The following is a 15,029-nucleotide window of genomic DNA, read 5'->3' on the forward strand; positions in this document are numbered from 1 at the left end:
AGTGAGACCTGGAGGCATCAGCTATTTGCTCACTTAGCTGAGCGGACCACTGCTCATAGAGAATATAGCAGTAATCATATTTTGCCTGAATGGTAGGCAACTCGTCTGTCGTCATTTCATCCGACATGACGCAGGAGCAAGCCTCGTATTCCTTCTCGACCTTGTCCCACAAGGCACGCATCTGGTCCCTCCGACCTGGCACGTGTACAAGGACGCGCTGTCAGTAGAAGCCTTGTTAAGTCGTAAAAAACGTAAATAGTAAATTTTACTTATTCGTCTGTGCAATTCTCAAGTGGTTCTAGTATGTTGTTGATAAGGACTCATCCGTCAGCTGGAGGAAATTTTTATTGTTTCTTCCTCTTATAGAAACGCAATATGTTTCGGGTATATAGAGAGACTAATAACCTATTTCCACTTCACTCGGTTTTTTTTCGTTTTTTAAATTCCCGTTTCGGGGTTTTCATTGACACGAACCGAGAAATATGGACAACGGTAAAATTCTCAATATGGCAGCTCTGAAATGTCAGCTGTTCAAATGTAAACAAAAGTTGGCGCACAATTTAAACAAGTAAGAAAGCTACAGTCGAGTGTACTCGACTGTGAGATACCCGCTACCCATTTTGAATAAAAGAAATATATTTTGCGATATTTTCTCAAAATATACCGAATATACTGCAAAATACTAAAAATATACCAAATGGTATATTTGGTATATCGACATAGTACCGCATTCAAAATATACCATAGATGGCACAATATACCAGATTGTCAGCCAAAGCAACTAAGACCCCTAGTAAGTAGGCGTTTTTTCCCATACAAAAGTATTTCTTTAATAACTTCGACAATTTTTATCTGATCGCAACCAAATTTTCAGGAATCATATATACCAAAATTCGCCACTCTAGCTTTAAGATTTCGCTTGGTATTAGATTTTTTGATTTGCGGGGGCGGAAGTAGGCGTGGCAAAAAAATTTGAAACAAACTTGATCTGCGTGCAAACATAACAAATGCTGTCGAAAAAAAAATTATAGCTCTATCTCTTATAGTCTCTGAGATTCAGTGTTTCATACGGACAGACGGACAGACACACAGACGGACATGGCTAGATCGTCTCGGATGTTGACGCTGATCAAGAATACATATATGTACTTTATAGGGTCGGAGATGCCTCCTCCTATCTGTTACATACATTTCCTGCCGGCACAAAGTTATAATACCCTTCTACCCTATGGGTAGCGGGTATAAAAAGAGAGAAATAAATACAACTACAATTGAACGGCATCTTATCGAAATAAGAAATAAACATATTTACTTATATATATGGCAAATAAAGAAACAAAAAAGGAAATAAAAAAAGGTCATATAGTTTAAGAATGAGAATAACAATTACTTTATAGTCAGCTGGGAATGCGATAACTAAGTGAAATGAGCTGATTACGTACTATACACAACATACAAACAGTCAAAACCAATTTAAGGCGCACTGCCTTAAACAATTTACATAATGACAAAATCAACAACAACATGCAAATAAAAAAACAAAACAAATGCAAATATTGCTCACGAATTTTGTTAGAAAACTACTCGTAAGCAAAAAAGAAGCAAGAGAGACACAAACAACAAATCAAATCATTAGAAATGTTGCTGCCCCCAAAAAATGTTATGCATACACTCAACTTCCTTCACTTCCAGTTCCACTTCCGCTTTCCCCACTCGAATATAGACCGAGTTGTGTTTCTTTTATTTATTCACACAGCTTGGACATTTGTTTCAATTAAATCAAACAAAAAGCGATAACAATGCAGTAAACTAAAAATCTTCGGTATACCGAATCTGCAATTCCCTTGCAGACGATGTGCGAATCTATTGTATAAATGCAAATGCAGTTTTTTTTTACTTGTTTAAATTAAATTCGACGATTTCTTAATCTTGTAGCAACTGCAGTTGCAGCTGTATTTGAAATCGTTGAACCGTCGTCGGACGCAGCATCAATCTCTCTCTCTTAACACCTTATTAGCAGCTTCGCGATTAAAGTCGTCGGGGGGTTTTTTGAATAGCACACTCCATCGATATTTGTGACTAAAATTAATTATTATAGATACTATTGACAATTACTATATTGTTAATAATTGTATGTACCTGTCTATGATTTTCTATCGATGCCTTTATAATCCCCTCATAATGTTGCACTATTGCCTCAGTCTGGTCAAGTTTTTGTTCCATCATGAAACATTCCTTGACTTTTGCATAATAGTTGTTCTTCAGCTCAACCTTCAAGACATGATAAAATTAGTATTGAACGAATTTATTAACATCGGAATGTATTAAGCTTTATTCGTACCAGCTTGACTTCTTTGGCCTAATTATTTGTTTTCAGCTGCATGTTTTCCAGCTCAATCTGGGTCACTTTCATTTTACTTTCATTTAATTCACCATTCTTCCGGTTCATTATTTCTGTCCATGTAGCCGTCATTTTGTCAATTTCGTTCTGCTCCTGCTAAGTAATTAGAGGAAACAACAAAATATATATATATAAGTGAGTATTAAATGTATATAAAATGTCTAGCTTCATTAAAATCAAAAGATAAGATATTTACAAACATATAAATACTATATAAGGCAGGGGTGCTCATCTTATGACAGACACCAGAAAACGTGCACATATGTATGTAGCGGCGCACTACCCATAAGCACAGAGCATCTACAAAAACAAAAGTGCACTCAGTGTATAGGCGTTGAGCAGTGCTCAATGAGCACCCCTTATATAAGGATACCGATGTATTTACCTGAGTCAATCCCATTGCCTCCATTGTTGTTGGTCTCCACTGTTCTATCCCCGTTCCTGTTGTCTTCAGGAGAGCCCGCATCTAGCCGCATCTGCGGCTGATTACGCCGCTGCTGTTTGGCTTTTTTTTTTGATTTTGGCATTATTTGTTCTCAACTGCAGCACAAAATTCACAAAATTCTTAACGAATATTTTTGAGTCAAAAAGCACAGCTGATTTTCGATATACAAATAATAGAATATGTATATCGACTTAATTATAGAGTTGCATTCGGTACTTATTGACGGAGTATAATCGGCGATATATATTTTTATAAAAATGATTACGTAATCATTGTCCAATACCCCTCCCTCCTCATGTAATCAAACATAATCACTTTCTTGACCCCCAACCCCGGCTAAGTGATTACGTAATTAATGGACAGCGCCTAACGGAAAGTATGTTAGGGAACTTTCTGATAAATGGACAAGCATCATTTGATACAAGCTCAAATGATCATGGCACTTGCAGTTCTTTGGCTGATGCAATGGAGACAATGGATTGTCAGCCACAACAATTTTGGCACGCTCGAAGTAAAACAAAAATTTTTACGCGCGCTTTTTAGTTTCGCACGCATGTAATCAAACAGCTGAAAACAATTGTTCGTGGGGGCGCTGAAAGAGTTCCAAAGTTTCTTCTTCCCGAAATAAAAACACTCGCGTTTTTTTTTCACTAAATATATATTGTAGATTTATTTGTAAACTTGGCGGTTTTTGTGGCGCACAGAGTTGGGTAATTATACCGATCGAAAAGAGACGTGGTTGGAAACTCACAATAGAGAAAATGCCGACGGCATTTCGTCGATCTATTGCGCTGAGCCGCGCTGAGTTGTGGGAGAGAGAAGCTGAGAGCACTGGAGCTTGAGTGCATTCTTACGCATAGAGCGCATTGCTAGTGAGCGAAAAAGCTTTGAGTGCTTTTCGGTCGGCGGAACGGAGGTGTGCCCCTCACCTACAATGCGCTCGCATCAACATTCTCCCCCCCTTGCAATATTGGGATTGCAAAAAATATAAAACTTGGGAGGATACCCGGCAGGACGATAACAGGATAGATAGAGTGGGTGTGTCTTGGAGCGCAACGACGCCGTGCAGACTCCTTCAGCGCCCATGCGAGTGATGGAGAGGCCCAAGGCTCCTGGCAACGACTCGCTGATGCGGCTTACTGGACAACTCGCGCTTCGAAAGCCGCTGTCCCCATGTGTAGCCAGACCGCCGAGGTGGGGAGTATGCTCACTCCTTCGCACTGGAAAGTGCCGTCTGGGGGAGCTAGGCACGGGCCTGGTGCGTGGGTGAGTGGGCCTGTGGATGCCGGCCTGGGAATCGTTGACATGGGACGTCCTTGGTGGTTCTTCTCTGGAGGGTGCCGGGTGGTCGCGTCGGCTCCTGGGCTGGCGCGAGGTTGTGCCGGGAGGCACGGAAACCCCGCGAGGAGCGACCGGTGCCATCGGTGCAGAGGAAGACTTCGTCTCCGTCCGGGATCGTTGAGCTGAAAGAGGTTTCGAGTGGGGTCCTGTCACAGGACCAATGCCAAAGTTTCGTTCGACGGAAAGTCGAGCCGAAGGTGTCGAAAAAGTTTTTGAATTGGGGCCTAACAAAGGCTTGCGTTTAGAGGATCGTTCGACGGACAGTCGAACCGATGAAGGATCAGAGTGGGGTCCCGTCACAGGACCATTCGAAGCTGAAATAGATGTAGAGGAGGGTCCTATCACAGGACCATTCTTAAGGGTTCGTTCGACGGACAGTCGAGCCGAAAAACTGAAATAGATTTGGAGGGGGGTCCTGTCACAGGACCGATCGTAGGAGTTCGATCGACGGACAGTCGAGTCGAAAAGGACGAGATGGAGTTAGAAGTGGATTCCGACACTGGGCCGGTCAGGATCCAACCGAAAATGGTCTCTTGACCAATGAGGGTCCCACAAACGTTCGGACGAGAGCCGCCGAGAAGAACGGATGGGAGGATATCCGCGCCTAAAAGCACGTCTATCTGCGAACTCTCATAGAACTGGGGGTCGGCCAGCGGGATGCTTGGCAGATTGTCGAGGATGGTTTGTGGACAGCGCATGAGGGCAGTTTCCTGCTAATTGAGGAAGGACAAAAGCCGACGCCTCAATTGCAGATCTGGTCGCAGCGGGAGCCAATTAGGAATTGGCAATGCTTTCGGGGCTGGGCTGCTACAACTTGAGTCAACCCAGAGACGTGGGCTTGAACGGATGTGTATGGCATCCTCAAGCGCTTGAACAATCGTTCAGAAATGAAGGTGGCCTCTGATCCAGAATCGATCAGAGCCCGAGCTGTGTGCCGAACGCCGTGATGGCAGATGTGTACAACAGCTGTACTCAGCAGAACACCTTGTGTGTTAACTGCCATGAAAGATTGGACGTTAGCTGACTGGGTGGAAGTGGACTGTATTGGAGATGGAATGGGGGTTGTGACTGTCGGCGCCGGGCTCACTCGATGCAAGAGTGTATGATGACGACCCTTGCAACTAAAGCAGCTGTGCGCACTTGTGCACTCGGCCAGGATATGGCCTCGTGCGAAACAATTTAGTCACAGCTTCTGTTGCTTTATATAATTGACCCTATCATTGATACCCATCTGGAGGAAACGAGGGCACAAGCGAATCGGGTGATTCTCCCGGGAACACAACTTGCAGGACTGGGTTTTTGAAGTCACCCGACTCTCAAAGGAGTAGACCTGCTTGGCGACGGGGGCCTCCTTGCGTGAGGCCCGTGGAACCGTCGGAGCGCTCGTGCTGGCTGACACTTCCGCTATCGCTTCTAGGGTGCGATACCGCTCTAGAAGGAAAGCGTTCATGTCAACCCACGTTAGAATGTCGCTCTTATTTTGTATGGACTGTTCCCAAAGAGAAATGGTCAATTTGGGGAGCCTCGAAGAACACAGGAAAACCAGGATGCAATCCCAATTCTCCGTGTTGATCCTTGAGTGCTCTAAGGCCGTCAAGCACCCTTGGATGGTGCTCTGCAACTCCTGAATGGCTGCACCCGACTCTTGTCGAATGGCGGGGCAAATTAAAAAAGGATTCGCAGCTGACTGTTCACGAGCAACCGTTTGTTCTCGAAACGCTCCGTCAAGCTGGACCACGCCGACTGAAACCCCTCATTGGTCAAAGGAGACTTTGACACAATGGCATGGGCTTCACCGCTGGTCTTGGAGTTGAGATGGAAAAGTTTCTCAACTTCGACAGTCTTGGATTTCGGATGTAAATAGCCGTGAATAAGTCTCGGAAGGTGGGCCAGCGAGTGTAATCGCCTCCGAAAACTTCGGTGTCGCACGGAGGTAGGCGACACCCTGTGGACATGAACGGCACGGCTTGCGTTTGTACGGGTGTACGGGAGTGAGAGCCTGGAGGCATCAGCTATTTGCTCACTTAGCTGAGCGGACCACTGCTCATAGAGAATATAGCAGTAATCATATTTTGCCTGAATGGTAGGCAACTCGTCTGTCGTCATTTCATCCGACATGACGCAGGAGCAAGCCTCGTATTCCTTCTCGACCTTGTCCCACAAGGCACGCATCTGGTCCCTCCGGACCTGGCACGTGTACAAGGACGCGCTGTCAGTAGAAGCCTTGTTAAGTCGTAAAAACGTAAATAGTAAATTTTACTTATTCGTCTGTTGCAATTCTCAAGTGGTTCTAGTATGTTGTTGATAAGGACTCATCCGTCAGCTGGAGGAAATTTTTATTGTTTCTTCCTCTTATAGAAACGCAATATGTTTCGGGTATATAGAGAGACTAATAACCTATTTCACTTCACTCGGTTTTTTTTCGTTTTTTAAATTCCCGTTTCGGGTTTTCATTGACACGAACCGAGAAAATATGGACAACGGTAAAAATTCTCAATATGGCAGCTCTGAAATGTCAGCTGTTCAAATGTAAACAAAAGTTGGCGCACAATTTAAACAAGTAAGAAAGCTACAGTCGAGTGTACTCGACTGTGAGATACCCGCTACCCATTTTGAATAAAAGAAATATATTTTGCGATATTTTCTCAAAATATACGAATATACTGCAAAATACTAAAATATACCAAATGGTATATTTGGTATAATCGACATAGACCGCATTCAAAATATACCATAGATGGCACAATATACCAGATTGTCAGCCAAAGCAACTAAGACCCCTAGTAAGTAGGCGTTTTTTCCCATACAAAAGTATTTCTTTAATAACTTCGACAATTTTTTATCTGATCGCAACCAAATTTTCAGGAATCATATATACGCCAAAATTCGCCCACTCTAGCTTTAAGATTTCGCTTGGTATTAGATTTTTTGATTTGCGGGGGCGGAAGTAGGCGTGGCAAAAATTTGAAACAAACTTGATCTGCGTGCAAACATAACAAATGCTGTCGAAAAAAAAATTATAGCTCTATCTCTTATAGTCTCTGAGATTCAGTGTTTCATACGGACAGACGGACAGACACACAGACGGACATGGCTAGATCGTCTCGGATGTTGACGCTGATCAAGAATACATATATGTACTTTATAGGGTCGGAGATGCCTCCTCCTATCTGTTACATACATTTTCCTGCCGGCACAAAGTTATAATACCCTTCTACTCTATGGGTAGCGGGGTATAAAAGAGAGAAATAAATACAACTACAATTGAACGGCATCTTATCGAAATAAGAAATAACATATTTACTTATATATATGGCAAATAAAGAAACAAAAAAGGAAATAAAAAAAGGTCATATAGTTTAAGAATGAGAATAACAATTACTTTATAGTCAGCTGGGAATGCGATAACTAAGTGAAATGAGCTGATTACGTACTATACACAAATACAAAACAGTCAAAACAATTTAAGGCGCACTGCCTTAAACAATTTACATAATGACAAAATCAACAACACATGCAAATAAAAAAACAAAACAAATGCAAATATTGCTCACGAATTTTGTTTAGAAAACTACTCGTAAGCAAAAAAGAAGCAAGAGAGACACAAACAACAAATCAAATCATTAGAAATGTTGCTGCCCCCAAAAAATGTTATGCATACACTCAACTTCCTTCACTTCCAGTTCACTTCCGCTTTCCCCACTCGAATATAGACAGAGTTGTGTTTCTTTTATTTATTCACACAGCTTGGACATTTGTTTCAATTAAATCAAACAAAAGCGATAACAATGCAGTAAACTAAAAAATCTTCGGTATACCGAATCTGCAATTCCCTTGCAGACGATGTGCGAATCTATTGTATAAATGCAAATGCAGTTTTTTTTTTACTTGTTTAAATAAATTCGACGATTCTTAATCTTGTAGCAACTGCAGTTGCAGCTGTATTTGAAATCGTTGAACCGTCGTCGGACGCAGCATCAATCTCTCTCTCTTAACACCTTTATTAGCAGCTTCGCGATTAAAGTCGTCGGGGGGTTTTTTGAATAGCACACTCCATCGATATTTGTGACTAAAATTAATTATTATAGATACTATTGACAATTACTATATTGTTAATAATTGTATGTACCTGTCTATGATTTTCTATCGATGCCTTTATAATCCCCTCATAATGTTGCACTATTGCCTCAGTCTGGTCAAGTTTTTGTTCCATCATGAAACATTCCTTGACTTTTGCATAATAGTTGTTCTTCAGCTCACCCTTCAAGACATGATTAAAATTAGTATTGAACGAATTTATTAACATCGGAATGTATTAAGCTTTATATCGTATCGTACAGCTTGACTTCTTTGGCCTAATTATTTGTTTTCAGCTGCATGTTTTCCAGCTCAATCTGGGTCACTTTCATTTTACTTTCATTTAATTCACCATTTCTCCGGTTCATTATTTCTGTCCATGTAGCCGTCATTTTGTCAATTTCGTTCTGCTCCTGCTAAGTAATTAGAGGAAACAACAAAAATATATATATATAAGTGAGTATTAAATGTATATAAAATGTCTAGCTTCATTAAAATCAAAAGATAAGATATTTACAAACATATAAATACTATATATAGGCAGGGTGCTCATCTTATGACAGACACCAGAAACGTGCACATATGTATGTAGCGGCGCACTACCCATAAGCACAGAGCATCTACAAAAACAAAAGTGCACTCAGTGTATAGGCGTTGAGCAGTGCTCAATGAGCACCCCTTATATAAGGATACCGATGTATTTACCTGAGTCAATCCCATTGCCTCCATTGTTGTTGGTCTCCACTGTTCTATCCCCGTTCCTGTTGTCTTCAGGAGAGCCCGCATCTAGCCGCATCTGCGGCTGATTACGCCGCTGCTGTTTGGCTTTTTTTTTTGATTTTGGCATTATTTGTTCTCAACTGCAGCACAAAATTCACAAAATTCTTAACGAATATTTTTTGAGTCAAAAAAGCACAGCTGATTTTCGATATAAAAATAATAGAATATGTATATCGACTTAATTATAGAGTTGCATTCGGTACTTATTGACGGAGTAATCGGCGATATATATTTTTATAAAAATGATTACGTAATCATTGTCCAATACCCCTCCCTCTCATGTAATCAAAACATAATCACTTTCTTTGACCCCCAACCCGGTAAGTGATTACGTATTAATGGACAGCGCCTAACGGAAGTATGTTAGGGAACTTTCTGATAAATGGACAGCAGCATCATTTGATACAAGCTCAAATGATCATGGCACTTGCAGTTCTTTGGCTGATGCAATGGAGACAATGGATTGTCAGCCACAACCAATTTTGGCACGCTCGGAAGTAAACAAAAATTTTTACCGCGCTTTTTAGTTTCGCACGCATGTAAATCAAACAGCTGAAAACAATTGTTCGTGGGGGCGCTGAAAGAGTTCCAAAGTTTCTTCTTCCGAAATAAAAACACTCGCGTTTTTTTTTCACTAAATATATATTGTAGATTTATTTGTAAACTTGGCGGGTTTTTGTGGCGCACAGAGTTGGGTAATTATACCGATCGAAAAGAGACGTGGTTGGAAACTCACAATAGAGAAAATGCCGACGGCATTTCGTCGATCTATGGCTGAGCCGCGCTGAGTTGTGGGAGAGAGAAGCTGAGAGCACTGGAGCTTGAGTGCATTCTTACGCATAGAGCGCATTGCTAGTGAGCGAAAAAGCTTTGAGTGCTTTTCGGTCGGCGGAACGGAGGTGTGTGCCCTCACCTACAATGCGCTCGCATCAACATTCTCCCCCCCTTGCAATATTGGGATTGCAAAAAATATAAAACTTGGGAGGATACCCGGCAGGACGATAACAGGATAGATAGAGTGGGTGTGTCTTGGAGCGCAACGACGCCGTGCAGACTCCTTCAGCGCCCATGCGAGTGATGGAGAGGCCAAGGCTCCTGGCAACGACTCGCTGATGCGGCTTACTGGACAACTCGCGCTTCGAAAGCCGCTGTCCCCATGTGTAGCCAGACCGCGAGGTGGGAAAGTATGCTCACTCCTTCGCACTGGAAAGTGCCGTCTGGGGAGCTAGGCACGGGCCTGGTGCGTGGTGAGTGGGCCTGTGGATGCCGGCCTGGGAATCGTTGACATGGGACGTCCTTGGTGTTCTCTCTGGAGGGTGCCGGGTGGTCGCGTCGGCTCCTGGGCTGGCGCGAGGTTGTGCCGGGAGGCACGGAAACCCCGCGAGGAGCGACCGGTGCCATCGGTGCAGAGGAAGACTTCGTCTCCGTCGGGATCGTTGAGCTGAAAGAGGTTTCGAGTGGGGTCCTGTCACAGGACCAATGCCAAAGTTTCGTTCGACGGAAAGTCGAGCCGAAGGTGTCGAAAAGTTTTTGAATTGGGGCCTAACAAAGGCTTGCGTTTAGAGGATCGTTCGACGGACAGTCGAACCGATGAAGGATCAGAGTGGGGTCCCGTCACAGGACCATTCGAAGCTGAAATAGATGTAGAGGAGGGTCCTATCACAGGACCATTCTTAAGGGTTCGTTCGACGGACAGTCGAGCGAAAAAAACTGAAATAGATTTGGAGGGGGGTCCTGTCACAGGACCGATCGTAGGAGTTCGATCGACGGACAGTCGAGTCGAAAAGGACGAGATGGAGTTAGAAGTGGATTCCGACACTGGGCCGGTCAGGATCCAACCGAAAATGGTCTCTTGACCAATGAGGGTCCCACAAACGTTCGGACGAGAGCCGCCGAGAAGAACGGATGGGAGGATATCCGCGCCTAAAAGCACGTCTATCTGCGAACTCTCATAGAACTGGGGGTCGGCCAGCGGGATGCTTGGCAGATTGTCGAGGATGGTTTGTGGGACAGCGCATGAGGGCAGTTTTCCTGCTAATTGAGGAAGGACAAAAGCCGACGCCTCAATTTGCAGATCTGGTCGCAGCGGGAGCCAATTAGGGAATTGGCAATGCTTTCGGGGCTGGGCTGCTACAACTTGAGTCAACCCAGAGACGTGGGCTTGAACGGATGTGTATGGCATCCTCAAGCGCTTGAACAATCGTTCAGAAATGAAGGTGGCCTCTGATCCAGAATCGATCAGAGCCCGAGCTGTGTGCCGAACGCCGTGATGGCAGATGTGTACAACAGCTGTACTCAGCAGAACACCTTGTGTGTTAACTGCCATGAAAGATTGGACGTTAGCTGACTGGGTGGAAGTGGACTGTATTGGAGATGGAATGGGGTTGTGACTGTCGGCGCCGGGCTCACTCGATGCAAGAGTGTATGATGACGACCCTTGCAACTAAAGCAGCTGTGCGCACTTGTGCACTCGGCCAGGATATGGCCTCGTGCGAAACATTTAGTCACAGCTTCTGTTGCTTTATATAATTGACCCTATCATTGATACCCATCTGGAGGAAACGAGGGCACAAGCGAATCGGGTGATTCTCCGGGAACACAACTTGCAGGACTGGGTTTTTGAAGTCACCCGACTCTCAAAGGAGTAGACCTGCTTGGCGACGGGCCTCCTTGCGTGAGGCCGTGGAACCGTCGGAGCGCTCGTGCTGGCTGACACTTCCGCTATCGCTTCTAGGTGCGATACCGCTCTAGAAGGAAAGCGTTCATGTCAAACCACGTTAGAGATGTCGCTCTTATTTTGTATGACTGTTCCCAAAGAGAAAATGGTCAATTTGGAGAGCCTCGAAGAACACAGGAAAACCAGGATGCAATCCCAATTCTCCGTGTTGATCCTTGAGTGCTCTAAGGCCGTCAAGCACCCTTGGATGGTGCTCTGCAACTCCTGAATGGCTGCACCCGACTCTTGTCGAATGGCGGGCAAATTAAAAAGGATTCGCAGCTGACTGTTCACGAGCAACCGTTTGTTCTCGAAACGCTCCGTCAAGCTGGACCACGCCGACTGAAACCCCTCATTGGTCAAAGGAGACTTTGACACAATGGCATGGGCTTCACCGCTGGTCTTGGAGTTGAGATGGAAAAGTTTCTCAACTTCCGACAGTCTTGGATTTCGGATGTAAATAGCCGTGAATAAGTCTCGGAAGGTGGGCCAGCGAGTGTAATCGCCTCCGAAAACTTCGGTGTCGCACGGAGGTAGGCGACACCCTGTGGACATGAACGGCACGGCTTGCGTTTGTACGGGTGTACGGGGAGTGAGAGCCTGGGAGGCATCAGCTATTTGCTCACTTAGCTGAGCGGACCACTGCTCATAGAGAATATAGCAGTAATCATATTTTGCCTGAATGGTAGGCAACTCGTCTGTCGTCATTTCATCCGACATGACGCAGGAGCAAGCCTCGTATTCCTTCTCGACCTTGTCCCACAAGGCACGCATCTGGTCCCTCCGGACCTGGCACGTGTACAAGGACGCGCTGTCAGTAGAAGCCTGTTAAAGTCGCGCCGCAAAGTGACTTATACGGTCAGTCGCGGCGATGAACTTATTCAATGCCGAATCTACTACATTGTGTGCATTTTTGCTTTGAGAACGAGTAACAATTGGCCGAGGAATGGGACGGAAGCAACCTTGGTCTTAGAACAGACGGAGGTTTCGTGACGAGGATCAGAGGCTTGGTACCGGAAGTGGGCGAAAACACTAGCTGACCGTGCGGGACCTCCCTTTTGGTGTGAACTGGCGATGTGCTGGAGCACGAAGAGCCGATCCCTCTTGGATCTAGGAAAAGGGGGGTTACTCGAAACCCTAGCGGCGCTAGTAGAAGGCACGGACAGTCTAGCTTTAGTCTTATCGGCCCAGAAGGTGGAAACGAAACGGAAGGCACGTAGCAACTAGTAAAAAAAAAATACCAAAGAAAATACTAGAAAAAATACCACAGGTAGTGCTGAGGTATTTTGTACCTAAATGGGTACGGACTGCGGACACAAGCAACGAACGGCGGGGGCGGGGGAAAATTCCTGCGACAATCAAGCAAATGATTGTCGAAAACAAGAACAAAAAAAAGCACGGAAAATACCACAAAAACACAATATGCTGGAAAAAACACAAATGTGGTTAAAAATGCGCTGGATGGAAAAAATAATAAATAAATTGTCACAGAAAAAACAAAAATTATTTATATATTTGTATATGGATATGTGGTGGAAGGAGAAGTGTATTTATATGTAGGTGTGTATATGTGTGTGTGTGTATGTCTTTGTGTGTGGGACACTGGCTGGAGTAAGCCTATACACCGACACTTGAGCTGGAGTTGCTCTCAAATACACACACTAAATATATCACTTGGCATAAAAAATTCAAAAAAAAGGGTAGGGTATGTCGAGTGCGACTACCGCTGCCCTGCCAATCTGTTACTTCACTCGCAGAAGTACTTATACACGCGGTTAAGCATGCACATCAGTATGTACGTATGTATCAGACATCGTCACGGGTGGCAAATTTCGACACTCGACTCACACCCGTACTTTTAAGAGTGCGAGTGCTACTCGTGCACTCGCAAACCGAGTAAGAGATACACACTCATTCAAAATCATGCGAGTGCTGCGAGTATGAGTCATTGTCATACTCGAGCCTTTCTTGCACTCGCCTATTCGGCACCCGATCTTTTTAGGCACTCGGCTTGTACACACTTGTGTCTCGCGGGTGGTTGTTCTTCGTGCAACCGATCTCGCGAGTGTCTGAGCAAATACTCGGGTGTTTTTCCCCCACCCCTATTGATGCTTGTGTGTCGCGGCTCGCGGGTAGATTTTATGACTTTTGACTTCTTTGAATGATTTTTGGGTGTTTTTTTACTTTGACAAATGGTCAAATAAAATATCAGGTGGTTTTTCCTGAAAATTTATTTTTTACATTCTTATTATAAGCATAAAAATAAAACAGGATTAGTTGTATTTTACTTGTTTTGTTCCTTATCAATATATAAAAAATTCTTTAAATTAAAATTTAATTTTATTTATTATATAAGACATCAAATAAATACACTACACAAAGCCAAAAAATAGTTTTCGAATTTAAATTTTCAAGAAATAAAATGAGTGCAAGAACAGCGCACCAGCAATAACAAGAACAATACAAAAAGCTGACGGCATTTCTTGCATCTCAATATACATACACACAAACGTACTTATGTATGTACATACATACAATCGTGCCGGTCCACCCATAACCACCGGCACCGGCTTTACCCGAGTGCATAGAATCACCGATCGCAAATTGCGAGTATGCCTCGGCACTCGCACTCGCGAGTGTAAGGCTCGCGAGTGTGCGAGTATACCTCGGCACTCGCACTCGCGAGTGTAAGGCTCGCGATACACTTATTGCTCATGAGTATAAGGCTCGCGAGTGTGTGTATTTTTGGCCACTCGCACTCGCGAGTGTAAGGCTACCGAAAAGGCACATGAGTAACGGGTGCACCCGTTGAGTGTGTATACCCGTGCCGTTCTCTGGTGTGTATCTCTCACTCGGTTTGCGAGTGCACGAGTAGCACTCGCACTCTTAAAAGTACGGGTATGAGTCGAGTGTCGAAATTTGCCACCCGTGACGATGTCTGGTACAAACTTTTTTTTTTTACCACCCGGTCGGTGGTGCTCAAGTTCAAATCCCGATCGAGAATACGTGCATTTTTCTATTTAATATTTTGAGAGTATATTTTGCTTTTATTCAAAATGGGTAGCGGGTATCTCACAGTCGAGGGTGCTTTCTTACTTGTTCAAGTGTTGATGAGGTTCTATTAGACTTCAAAAATCATATATGTATGTACATATTGTGACGCCCTTTTTTTTATTCTTGATCATAGTAGGCAAATTTGTTTGAGGCGGCCTTTACATAGTTTCCAGAATATTGAACTCAGTCACATTGGAGCTCAGTCGTGCTTTTGT

General features: G+C 44.0%; 1 long non-coding RNA gene across 2 annotated transcripts; it reads right to left on the reverse strand.

Annotated features, from left to right (window-relative positions):
* Positions 1-1,823: 1,823 nt before the first annotated feature.
* On the reverse strand, positions 1,824-3,001 carry LOC117577223 (uncharacterized). 2 transcript variants are annotated; one of them, XR_004573090.2, is made up of 4 exons: positions 2,787-3,001; positions 2,342-2,494; positions 2,140-2,271; positions 1,824-2,079 (listed from the first exon to the last, which is right to left on the reverse strand). It is a non-coding gene; the product is annotated as an uncharacterized LOC117577223 (long non-coding RNA). The 2 variants fall into 2 exon arrangements; XR_004573089.2 differs by having other exon boundaries at positions 2,342-2,497.
* Positions 3,002-15,029: the final 12,028 nt, after the last annotated feature.

Source organism: Drosophila albomicans, unplaced genomic scaffold, assembly GCF_009650485.2.
Source record: "Drosophila albomicans strain 15112-1751.03 unplaced genomic scaffold, ASM965048v2 utg000105l_pilon, whole genome shotgun sequence".
NCBI classification, from domain to species: domain Eukaryota; kingdom Metazoa; phylum Arthropoda; class Insecta; order Diptera; family Drosophilidae; genus Drosophila; species Drosophila albomicans.